Raw genomic sequence first — 12,250 nt, forward strand, 5'->3', positions numbered from 1 at the left:
TCCTTGGGCCCTACCAAATCCACCTCATCTCCTCCATTCCCGCTGTCATTCTCCACATTGTGCTTAACCTGCTTCTCTTGTTGTGCACAATAGAAGGAAGCCAATGCTTCCCTGTTTAACTGGGATAACTTTTTCACCCCATCTTGCTGCTCCCCCATTTCTCCTTTTACCTCCCCCCTAGATAGTTTTCAAATGCCACCTGTGAACTTTTCCCCTCATTTCAAGCTCTGAAATCAGCTTAAAATCCACCTCGAGTACTTAAAACAGCTCTCACAAAATCCCAAATGACCCATTTCTGACTTGAGCTCAAAAGCAAGACTCTCCTGATCCCCTTCAATATTGACACCTGCCTGCTATGTTACAGGGCCTTTTTCTCTAAGTTTCCACTTCCTTGTTAAGGCAGCCAAAACGTTTTAATATTTCCTTGATGCTCCTCGTGGGACACCTGCAGTTCCCAGCAGGCTGGGGCTGAGCAGAAGAGCCTGGGGTTCTGATCGAAGCGGTGAGGGGAGCCCCAGAAGGGGCAGAAGCCGGGGAGACCTTCCTGCCGCCTTCCCCTCAGGCGTCTCTCCAAGCGCGGCCGGGAAGGAGAAGGAAACGCGGTCCCGGCCGAGGCCAACGCCAGGAAGCCGGCGGCTCCGGTCGGCTCGGACCTGACAGCCACCGCCCTCCCGCCTCGGGGGCTGGGCGGGCGGCGGCGGCTCCGCCCCGCTGCGGGGGCCGCCCGCGCCGGCAGAGGCGGCTCCGTTCGCTGCTGTGACGCCGGCGGCGCTGGAACACCTGGCGGGGTGGTGGCGGCGCCTCCGGCTCAGCCCTCCCCTCCGCCGCGGGCAAGGTGAGTGCGGGATGGGGGGACCTGCTGGGCTCAGTGCCGGAGCCTGCCGGGGAAAACGGGCTCTGCCAGCAGCTGCTGCGGCCGGTGTCGGGCAGCCCTGGGTGGGCGCCGCCTCCCCCGCCGGCTGCCCGCCTGCCTCTTGGGGGGAAGGAGGCGGCGCGGCGGCCGGGCCTGAGGCGCTGGTGCCCCTTAGGGCTTGGCGGCGGGTGCCGCCGGGGTCGGACCTGTCCGGGAGTAAAATTTCCGAGGCACAAGATGGCATCTGCTCCTCCTTTTTGCCTGGTGTTCCCCCTCCCACCGTGCGGTTATCTCGCCATGATTATTGCATTTATCCGTTTCTGCCTCCCTTCCTCCCGCACATCCTCCCTGGCGCTCTGCCCGCTGGAAGCGGGGAGGATGGGGCGGGAAACGGCCGCTTGTCCTCAGCGGTTCCGGCTCCGGGCTGAGGTGCGGGGTGTCCGGCTGCCGTGTGTGTGTGTGTGTGTGTCGGCAGCGGCCCTGGTTTTACCTGAGGGCTCGGGGCCGGCCGCGTTACAGGCGGGGTAGGGCTGCTGGTGGTGAGACAATGTCAGTCATCAAAGCAGGCAGCGAGGCGTTAACAGCTAGTGAAATTGGAATTAAAAAACAAATAAAAGACCAAAAACTTCTAATTTAAACTTAAATTTTGTGAAAGGTTGATCTTGATAATCAGATTTTATCTGCATCCATCCACCTGGCTCATGAATGTTGTTTACCTGTTCTAGTCGTTTAAAGAAGAAGGGAAAAAAGTACTTCAAACGTCAGGTCAATTTCTAGTGAGCAGAAGGGGTGAAGGGCACCGTGCTCTCGTATTCATTGTGTGCATGTTCAGCACCAAATGTAAATAAGTCTCCTGTTCCACACTGGTTTGTGTAGTGCTGATAGCCTCAAGGTCCTGCATGGACTCCATTAAAACAGTAATTCGCTTTTGCATCGGTTATAATTTATAAATGCAAAACTGAATTGGGTAATCTCAGGGGTACATCCTTTAACCTCCCACCCTCAGGTTACGTTGTGTGGCTGTTTTAGAAGCTTGGTATTGGAGTTGTTCGTTTGTTTATGATATTTTGCCCCTGTCTGTAAGCCTTGCTTTAAAGCAGTGTGACCATTTATTAATTTATTTCCCGGAAGTACCACTTTATTAGGTTTTTTTTTCCCCTCTCATGTTTCATTATTTTATTGTCTTTCTTTCAGTTTTTGGATGGGTTTTATTTAATTTGGGTCTCAAAAAGCAGCTGTGGCTCTTATTCCAGATCAGACTTCTTGGAAGTAAACTGTTCTCATGTTTTGGTCTAGCAAGGCTGTTGTTGCAAAGAAAAAAAAACGTGTTCAATCACTTTTCCAAAGTTGGCCAGAAAAAAAAAAAAAAAAGGCAGGGTGGGTTTTGGAGTCTTCAGTGCAGACTGTGTTTTGTTATGGTCTTTCATCTGATTTTCTTGGTATTCTTCTCTTTTTCCACTTTGTCCATCAAGGGTTCCCAAGGAGGGAGTGGAAGTACCACTTGACAGTGCTCTCTGCTTGGCACTGATATAGGAGTTGCATTTCTTAGCAGTATGTAGCTTGATGTCCAGGAGCATCTCTTTTAGACCTGAGCAATGTTTTATACTGCTCTTTGCGTAGGGTAGCCTATTGGTTTAAACTGAGTACCTTTATGATTTAAGATTTGTGGTAATACCACTGAAGAAGGAATTTAGTATAAAGCCACAGAGGTCTTTTGTGTAGCAAACTGCCATAACTGGTATAACCAGTCACATTTCTTCCCATGGCAAGCTCTACTAGAAGGTGATGTGGCAGCTAAATGCTACCAGACCTTGGTCTAAATGAGTTTCTGAAGTTTCTTTACTATCAAAACGTCATGGATGAAACATTGTTATTTCCAAAAAGGTTCGAACAGCAGTATACTCAAGAGTTAGATGCTTGTAACTGGAATTTGCTGCCTTCTCAATGGAGAAAGAATTAAGTGCTTTTTAGGTAATGGTGATTTCTTCAATTGTGTTTGTGGGAGCTGAGATTCAAATATCCATGTTACTGAAGGTTTGCAGGTTCAAGAAGATCAGTTATGACTGTATGGAAGGGGGAAGGTTTCTTGAATATTTTTCTTTCACAGATCTTATTATTGTGATGTGGAAGGAATAACAAAGCACAAAATAAAATTCCTGTTGGACCCTACTACAGGGCTGGGGTTTTTTTCCCATTAGCAGAATTTCAAGCCCACCCAGCTTGCCTGTTCTTTTCTGTTATCCATACTCTACAGGGCTGGTAAATTGCACTGATGAATTCCCAAGTAACCTTTTCTGGAAGAAAAGAATAATAACAGCTCTTTTCACTCTTAAACTGGTGTTGAAAGCTGTTGGTACAAGTTGGAAGAAAAAAAAGTGCTAATATCTCAGCTAAACTAAAAGGCAAGCGATGTCCTCAGAGACTCTTTTTAATACTTATTTCAGAATCTCTTTCAACAGTGTTGCTCTGAAGTAGTTGATTCTTCAAGATATTTTGCCCCTTCTCAACCATAAAATCACTCTAAAGACAAAATTATGCCATGTGATGGAGAAGCATTAAAAATACAAAAGCCCGGAGAGTGAAGAATGTTAAACAAAGAACCAAGCAGTCAAGAACAGCGGAAACATTTTGATCTTTTACTTGTTGCTGGTAACAATAGTCTCACAGCAGTTTTTCCTGTGGCTATTGTTAGCCATGGCAAACCAAGGGACATTTTGACTGGTTATGCAATCACTTGCATCAACCTTGGGAACTGTCTGTTCCAAGTCACTGAAACAGTACTCGGGTCCATCTTGCAAGTAGCTTCGTAGGGATCACTGCTGCTCTAGGAACAGTCGGCTGGGGTGCCAGGATCTGAGAACAGCAATATAAGAGCTGAGTGGACTGTGCATCCATCAAGAATATACAGCCTGTATTGATTGTGCTGTTTACTCAAAGGGTGGTGAACGAAGATCACCCTGTTTTGTTGTTGCTGTGCATGGTAAAAATCTTTTGTTAATCAAATCTCTTATCCGTGGATGTGAAATGATCTCCTGAGGGAATCTAGAGGAAATTATTTTCCTCTGTTCCCTCCCCTCGTATTGTTTCCCTCAGGTATAACAGCATTGCTTCCTGGCTTCTGCATGGATGAAAAGGGAGGGGGGAGGCAGAAACTTGAGAGCGGTGACTGTGTCAGCAAATAGGTTGTGCAAATAAGAGAGCCATTGCTTTGAACTTCTAGAAGATATTTGTTCATGTTTATTATAGTATACATGTGAAAAGAGTTTCATGATTGTTTGGGTTTTTTTGTACTTCCACTGATTATTCTCATAGGTTCTACAAAGGGAAGGTTTCCTAAGATTAAGACTCTAGACTGTTTATGGGTAGAATGTGTCACAAAACTCATCTTCATACTGTCTTTTGTAATCTATGCACAGCAGGTGTTCCATATGGCATCTTCTTCAATAATATTTGGCTACTAAGTTTAAAAATACTGGTTTTTAAACTAAGAGAACAAATGTGTACTGCAAAACAATTTGATAGTCATTTCAGAGAACTGAAGCAAGTCTGCATTTAGAATGAGATTAAATACTAGATTGCGTATATCCACAGCTTTGCTCATTTGCAGAGTAAGGTTAGACCTGTCACTCAATTATTTATATTCAAATTATTCTTCCATAAAACACACATAGCAGTTACAATACTTACCTGGTTCTGTCCTAAGGACGCTTGCTCAGTCTTCTTCAGAAGTGTAAGTGGAACACTAGAAGTCAAGTAAAAGACATTATGTGAGGGCAAACTGATACAGTGTGCTGTTCATATATTATTTCACAGTAAGCAGCTGAAAAAATCAGTATAAAAATAATTTAAAAATAATTTTATGTGTAATTAAATATCTGTGTATTTACGTAAAGGATGAAGTTCCCCATGCAAGTTAATATACCTAGGAAGGGCTATCCAGTCTTCCAATGGTGAATCTATGAGCATTTATTTGAACTACTTTGTTCTGAGACTACATGTACTATGTCGTGACAACGTGTGCCATTCTTATTGGTGGTTTTGAGATAAAGCACTGTTCTTAGGAATTTGTCATTCAACTGTTTAAAAGGAAAACAAAACAAAACAAAAAACAGCTCCAAATGTCATTTCAATACATGTTATGATTTAGAAAGGAGATCACTTTCACCTGTAAGTCTGGCTTGATAGTCTTTGGAACAATATGACAGACATAATCTCAAATAGACATTAAGTTGCTTTTTAGAGAGGAATACTAACAGTTGACTTGGTCCTTGCACTTCGTGGGAGCAAAACCAGGTTTTAAAAAACATGGTGATATAATGCCAAATTTCCACTTCTTCATGTTGACTAAAACTTACCTCTAACCGCTCAAGTACTGAAAACCAGTGCAGTCCAAATGGATTGATACTCTTCAGTTCTAGGTATATGTGAGTAATAAATTTCCAGTGTGCAAATTTGCTCTGTTTATCTGCCACTGTCTTCTTTTAACTTATACATATCAGAGTTGGGAACAGAAAAATATGAAGACTAAATGACAGCATAACAGGACCCTGGATATCATTCCCTGTTTAGATTACACCAGGAAATTAAGTAGAATAATTTCCTGTGTTAATTGTGTATTCTGAAACATTAGAAGCATGATAATTGTTTTTGGAATAAAATAACTCTTAATAGTAGCTCTCTGCAGTAGCTATTGGTCATCTACCCTGCACAGAGAGTATTAAAAAACAGTGTAAAATTCAGTGAAAGGCAGGTCATTATATACTTGATGTCAATAATGCTACTACTCATTTTGTTGCATGTAGTGTTTGCAAACAAGTGCCTAGGTAGTGCACAAATGACAGAAAGAAGACCCAAACCATCCAGATTTCCTCATACCTTGTGCGTGGTTTCTAAATGTGCAAGTCCTTATTTACACATTCTTAATCATTTAAGATACCTGCTTTTACTACTGTGGTTTGTTCTCCACACAATTTACTGGCTTGGTAAAGAAGGGAAAGGGAGTGTTACATTGGTTCAAACTACTTCTTGGAAAACAGACTCATATTTCTCTGATATTTCAGTTGTTTTGAATACGTTTGGGGTTTTTCTGCATGTCATTTTAATTTTGGTTTTATTTTTTTTTAATCCTTTGAAGGATCAAGACAAATAAATAAATGGAATGGAATAAATGAACTTTTTGCTGGGCGGTCTCATTAACCTCAATAAAGAGGAGAAAAAATGGGAAGAAATTGTATCTAGAAATGTTAGTTCCAGTAGTGCTTGCAGTGAAAAAAAGTTGGTTCCAGTGATCGTATGGGATGTGGCTGTGTTCCAAGCACAATGTGTTACTCAGTACACTGCTGAATCTTTTTTCCCCAGTAGTTCCACAGACCACCGTGAAATCCAAGTTCTAAGAGAAGTGGAGTAGAAAAGTGCTCTTTTTGCATGATTTAGCCGTGTAGTTCAGGTTTTTCTTGCAGAAACCATTGTTTCTGTGTGCTCAGAGCACTGTGGTGAGGCTCTGGTTCAGGTGCTCAGACTTGGTCTTTGGAAGTTCTATTCACTATCTGTACAGGGGCTTAGTATCAAGAGGCTTATGTGGTAATTTAGGCACCTCAGTTAGATAATTGGGGTCAAACAGCACAAATTTATTTTCCCATCAGCACCTCCCAGGTGTATGAATATAGCAGGAGTCTCTCTGTATAACAGATGTTGTTTCACCCTGTGCTTCTTTTAAGAACTTCTTTCTAAATGTCAGCTCCTAAAATAGGTTGAAAGAGTAATTCTGTTGATACAGGTCCCTTATAAGATTACAGTATTTCTTCTGCTGAGAAGCTGTGGATAATCTGCAAGATATATGCTTCACAGGATAAGTAGGAAAGCTGTGGATTTGTCTGAGACAAAGGAATAGACAAAAAGTCGTAGTGGATGGAAGGAACTGCTAATGCAGCAGTTGCAGACCAGTCCTGCGAACTTTTTGAATTAATAAACAACTGCAGTAGTGAGTAGTCTAGCAGAATGAAAATACTCCTGGATTTAAAGCTAAGTGTGGATGATTCTGCAGGATTAGAACATCAATGATGAGCTATAAGAGCTTTAGAGGAAAAATTAAATCTTGTCATTTGTCATCTTGAATATAACTTCAACTCTAGATTCATTTTAGCTGAATTACAGTGGTAGCCATTCATGTAGTGAAGAGTAGGAGTACTTGTAAATCTGTATGTAATCTTGATGCTAAATACCTATATAGACCCAGACTTTTCACTCTTTTCTTGCATCAATATGCATAATTCAGATCAATTGGCTGCTCTGTTCTCTTTTGCTTCAGAAAGTCAAAGTGAAACATGAAGCTTCTGGTCTGCATGCTTGTAGACAGACACCAGAGAAGACAGAACTGTGTCCTGCCTCATCTTCATCTTGCAGTGTGATGGCTTCTTGCTTTGGAGGCCCATTTACTTGATTCAGTTTGATCACAGCTTCCAGGGAGCAGAGTGGGGGAGACAGGTTGTCAGCCAAGAGCTGTTGGAGGCACAGATGGCATTGATTCCCTCACCTAAGCACATTTTCTTCCCTTCAGAGTGTTTTACATAAATGAAACTATCACTCTTAACTTTTTCAGATAGAACTCCTTAAAATCCTTCTTATTTTACTTAGTAGCACTTTACTGCATTAAAAGTTTATTGGAAAATTATTAATTTTATATAAAACTGTTATATTAAGTAAATCAACTGCAATGCATGATTCTGCCATCTTTGAAGATATAAATTGCAGGATTTTTAGGGTACGGAGAGTCTGTTAGGATTTGAAGAACCACAGACATATTAGTTGCTTTGAAAGGCCAGTAAACTGAGAGGACAGTGCTATCAGTGAAAGTGCAGATTCTTCTGTGTCTTTTTTGATAAGCGCATAACATTCACATAAGGGTTCCTGAACTCTGCTCTGCCTCTCATTCAGCTCCCTTTTGTTGTTTCTGGATGTGTCTCAAAAGGATGTGTTGTTCAATCTACTGTCTTCCTATATAACTATGCTAGGTCATCTTTGGATGTTAAATTTCATCTGTAGATCAACATTTATAGCATTTTTACAAGGATTTCAGCTCATCTCCTGGTTCTGAGAAGTTGTGACTAGATCAACAATTTGTTTTAAGATACAGTCTTCAGAGTTGAAAAGATTCTTGTTTTCTGTCTCTGGTTGCTTCCTGATTTCTTCTGGATCAGTTCACTAAGCTAAGAGCATGGCAAGAGCTGTATAACCAATGCTCAGCCAAGGAAAAATATTTGCATCAGGGGAAAAGATATATATATATATAATTTTTTTTTTAATTGCTTTCCTCATAACCTAGGAGAGCATTAAGATCTGAATTTCACTTTGCCATATGACACTTTTCATATTTACACTCACTGGAAAAGAAAAATTATCTGAGTGATACCAATATACAGAATTGTTTATTATCAATTTAGCTGTTGGAGAGAAGGCACTCATACCATCTCTCTAATGAATCATCTTCAGATAGTATTAATATAAAGTTGTTCAGCTCTTGGGAAATCAGGCAACTTAGGCTGAAACAAAGAATTATAATATAATAAAGCTAAAAAAAGAGAAGCAAGCATCTCCAGATGTTGTACAGAGCGTGGGCTGGAAGGTAAGCCGAGGGTATGATGGAGTTTAAGTCACTCAAAACACCATGAAAGCATTTTCCTTTTCACACAGAAAAATGTAGATGGTGTATTCAAATGGCCTTTTGAAAATATAAAGAATTAGAGGATTTCTCCAGAGGAATAGAAATGCCATTTGCTAATGACAGTGCCCTTCATCAAGTTGCATTGCAGCATCATGGCTGATGAAATATCTCAGTAGGTAGACAGGGTGATGCAGTATGCCAGAAATATTTTGAAGTTCCGTGTGCGTTCCAGCTATTTTGGCCTCCAGTGGAAATAATCTGTGGGTAAACAGCCTACAATGCAGGTCAGCTCTGCCACAGGCACAGAGGTGCCTTAGTTGGCTGTTTTCAGGGCCATCTTGGTTCCAGCATGTCTCCTGAACGCAGCTGTGTCTGCAGCCAAGCTGGAGCTAGGAACAGTTTGGCTGTATTTCACAACGCCCAGACCAACAGGCTGTGCCAGTCCTCTCTGCTGTCAGCCTGCAAACAGGGGGGTTTGTGGAACATCATGCTGAGGCTTCTTGGAGGCTCCTCAGAGGTCCTGCTAGGGATTTTCAAGGTTTTGGCAGGGCTTGTGTACCCAGCTGGTTCCGTATTGGAATGGGTATTTCAGCACTGTGGCCCCCTGTGTTCTGAGCGGTCTCATTAGGAATAGGGCCAGCTCAGGTTTAATGCTGAAATTGAGATGGCATCTGTCTGTCTCAAAACACCAGGAAGCACTTGCAAAATAACTGGAGCTGTGTGTGGACTTCTTCAGGAAACCTCATATCCAGCACTGTGCAGCAATAAACATGGATTTGTGTACAGTCAGCTGTATTGTAGCACTGCTTTCCCTAGCATGCTATACAGCACCTGGATTTCTCCGTATCTAGAGTATCCCTACCTTTTGTTTGCCAAGATAAAAACTGTCTGTCACAGGGATCACAAGTATTGTGTAAAGCTTTGTCATCAGAGGTAATGGAAACTTTCTGCTACAAATGCTTTCCAATGGGGTGATGAATGCTATTTTTTTTCTTAATCAGTGTCAGTGTAATATTCTTTATTGAAAATATATATATATATAATTTTTTTTTTTTGTCTTAACACACCAGGAAGAAAAAAAGATCAAAAAGTCCCTTACATCTAGCAAATTAAGCTTGTTTTGTATATAAAACTGTATGATAACATAGGTTAATTTTGACTGCAGTTTTCAGGGAAGGGATTGGTAGAGTCTAGTTAGTGTCATCTGCTTCCATTGTAGTCATCTTTGGCAAGAGCAATTCTCTTGTTATTTCTGTTCAGGACATTTATATCTTGTTCTTTGAAAGCAAAACAGAGTTCAAAACCTAAAGTAGTCAAAGGTTATGTGCTCAGTCCTGGGTTTCCCTCTGCAGCCTCAGGGTCGGTGTTTTAGGGCTGCGGGGATTCTTCGTTACATTGTTATGAAGTGTTCCTTTTAAATCCTAGATACTTCCCTGGGCTGTTTCCAGTCTGCTTTTATTAGCATCTCTCACTTTTTGTGGCTACACTTAAGACTTTGGAATTTCTTTAAAAAAACCCTCACTGCTTTCAGCTATCCTAGATGTTTTTATTCATGTCCTTTGTTACAGCTGAACCAATATCTTACCCTCTTTGGTTCCTGGACTTGAACAGACAGCAACAACACATGAAGTTAGAGATTATAAAAATAAAGAAATTATGACCCTGTTAAGTGACTGCAGGGGCAATTTACATTGTACATGTAGCAATATCTGAAGAATGAAGACTGTTAACGTTAAGTTTCAGCTATGAATGAAACTAAACAATATGACTAAAAGCTGAAAATATTGTGGATACCTCTTAGAAAGAAAACATACTATATTTTTTTTTTGTGTGTGTGTGTGTAGCCAGAGTGGTCACGGTGCAATGTTATTTTGCAGTCCATTAACACCATTCTTATGGAAAGTCTTCTGCATTAAACCAATGGTAGCAGCAAGCTTGCTGCTCTCCAATCTCATCTTCTTTTACATTGTACAAATTTTCACAGAATCACATAGATTGAAAGGGAGTGCTGGAGATTACCTAGTCCAGCCTCCTGCTCAACCAGACCCAGTTAGAGCAGGTTGCTTGGGGCCATGTCCAGCATTTGCCTCAGTGGGCAGCTTGTTCCAGTGCTTGTCCCCATCATGGTGAAAAATTTCCTGCCTATATTGGAATTTCACATGTTCCTGCTTGTGTGTGACCACTTGTCCTTCCAGTGTGTGTCTTTGCAAAAAGAGTTTCCCTGTTTGCTCTGCATCTCTTACTGGGTAGTTGCAGACAGCAATAAGGACTCCTGTTAGCCTGGTGGTCTTATAGCTGAGCAAATATATTATGGGATCCAGACCCTGACTGGAGGACTCGCCCCAGTATGCCAGTGTTTTTCTTGGATGGAGAGCCCAAAAATGGACACTACTCCAGATGTGTCCCACAAGAAGCTGTAAGTATTCCATGGGACACCATGACAAAGGCATTGCCAAAATCAGCTTACAACATCCATTACTTGCCCTTCATTCACCAGAGGCAGTCATCTAATAGTATGATAGAAGGTGGTTGTGTTAGTCATGATTTGCCCTTAATAAATCCACACTGGCTCTTCCCACTTACCTTTTTGTCTTTCATGTGACTGGGAATGGTTTCCAGGAGGGTTTTCTCCATGATTCTTCCAGTAACTGAGGGTGAAGTTGATGGGCTTGAAGTTTCCTGATCCTCCTTGTGATGTTTTTTGAGGGTGAATATGGTGTTTGTCTTCCTCCAGTCATCAGCCACCTCTTTTGATCACCATAACCTTCAGTAGAACAGAGGAGACATAGTTGCAATGGCAAAAGCCTGCTCCCTGCACACTCCAAGATCCATCCCATCTGATCTCATGGATTTGAGTATGTCCAAGTGGCTTAATGTGCAGGTACCTCAAATGGTACCTCTTAACTCAGTCTTTCTGTAATATGGTTAATTGCCTGCACCCACAGACCCTGATAGTAGTTTTGAAGAACTAGGGAGCCACAGGACAGACCTTCCAGTGAAAACGAAAGCAAAAATGTACATCTGCATTTCCATATTCTCTCCCATGCTGTAGATCTGTGTCTTCCTTAACCTACTTTTTGCTGCCACTGGTTTTTATAGAGCACTTCTTGTTACAGTTTGCATCCCCTGCTAGGTTCAACCCCAGTGTGCCTTTGGCTTTCCTAACTCCATCCCTGCATACTCAGGCAATGCTTTTGCATTCTCCTGAGTATCTTGTGCCTGCTTCCATCTACTACATGCATTAGTTTTGCATTTGAGTTCATTAAAATTAATCTGTCCTGGCCTTCTGCCACAGATGCTCAGCTTTCTGCCCATAGGAATGGGCTTTTCCTGTGCTTTGATGAAGTTGGCCTCAAAGATCACACAGTTGTCCTGAGCATCTCCTGAAAACCCAGTTAAGGATATGACCTATCTAGTAAGACTGGATGTTTCTTGAAAATAAAATCCTAACATTACAAGCTAAAAAAAAAATGTTTGCAATAGAACTCAGATACAGCTGTGATAATTCCTGTAATAGCACATAAACTACATCTAGCTCAAGTAAATATTCCTTTATTAAGTTCCTCTACCTTTGTTTCTGGTTTTAATATCTATGTTAATGTATACTCTTTCCATTTCAGTAGAGCTTAACTGTGATGCTGAAATATAAAATATGAATTAGTTTACAGTGCTTCTTGTTCCTACTGTTTAATTGCTACAGAATCACAGAATGTTAGGGATTGGAAGGGACCTCAAAA

The 12,250-nt window shown here is 41.6% G+C and overlaps 1 protein-coding gene across 3 annotated transcripts in view; it reads left to right on the forward strand.

The window, feature by feature from the left end:
* Positions 1–702: 702 nt before the first annotated feature.
* Positions 703–12,250, forward strand: part of ICA1 (islet cell autoantigen 1) — a 74,900-nt gene continuing 63,352 nt past the window's right edge. For all 3 annotated transcript variants that reach the window (XM_082044459.1, XM_082044460.1, XM_082044458.1), the window contains exon 1: positions 703–835. The gene's annotated coding sequence lies outside the window, so the exon portion shown is untranslated. The remainder of the gene's footprint in view (positions 836–12,250) is intronic.

This window comes from Streptopelia decaocto (assembly GCF_964273445.1).
Source record: "Streptopelia decaocto genome assembly, chromosome: 2".
Taxonomy (NCBI): Eukaryota; Metazoa; Chordata; class Aves; order Columbiformes; family Columbidae; genus Streptopelia; species Streptopelia decaocto.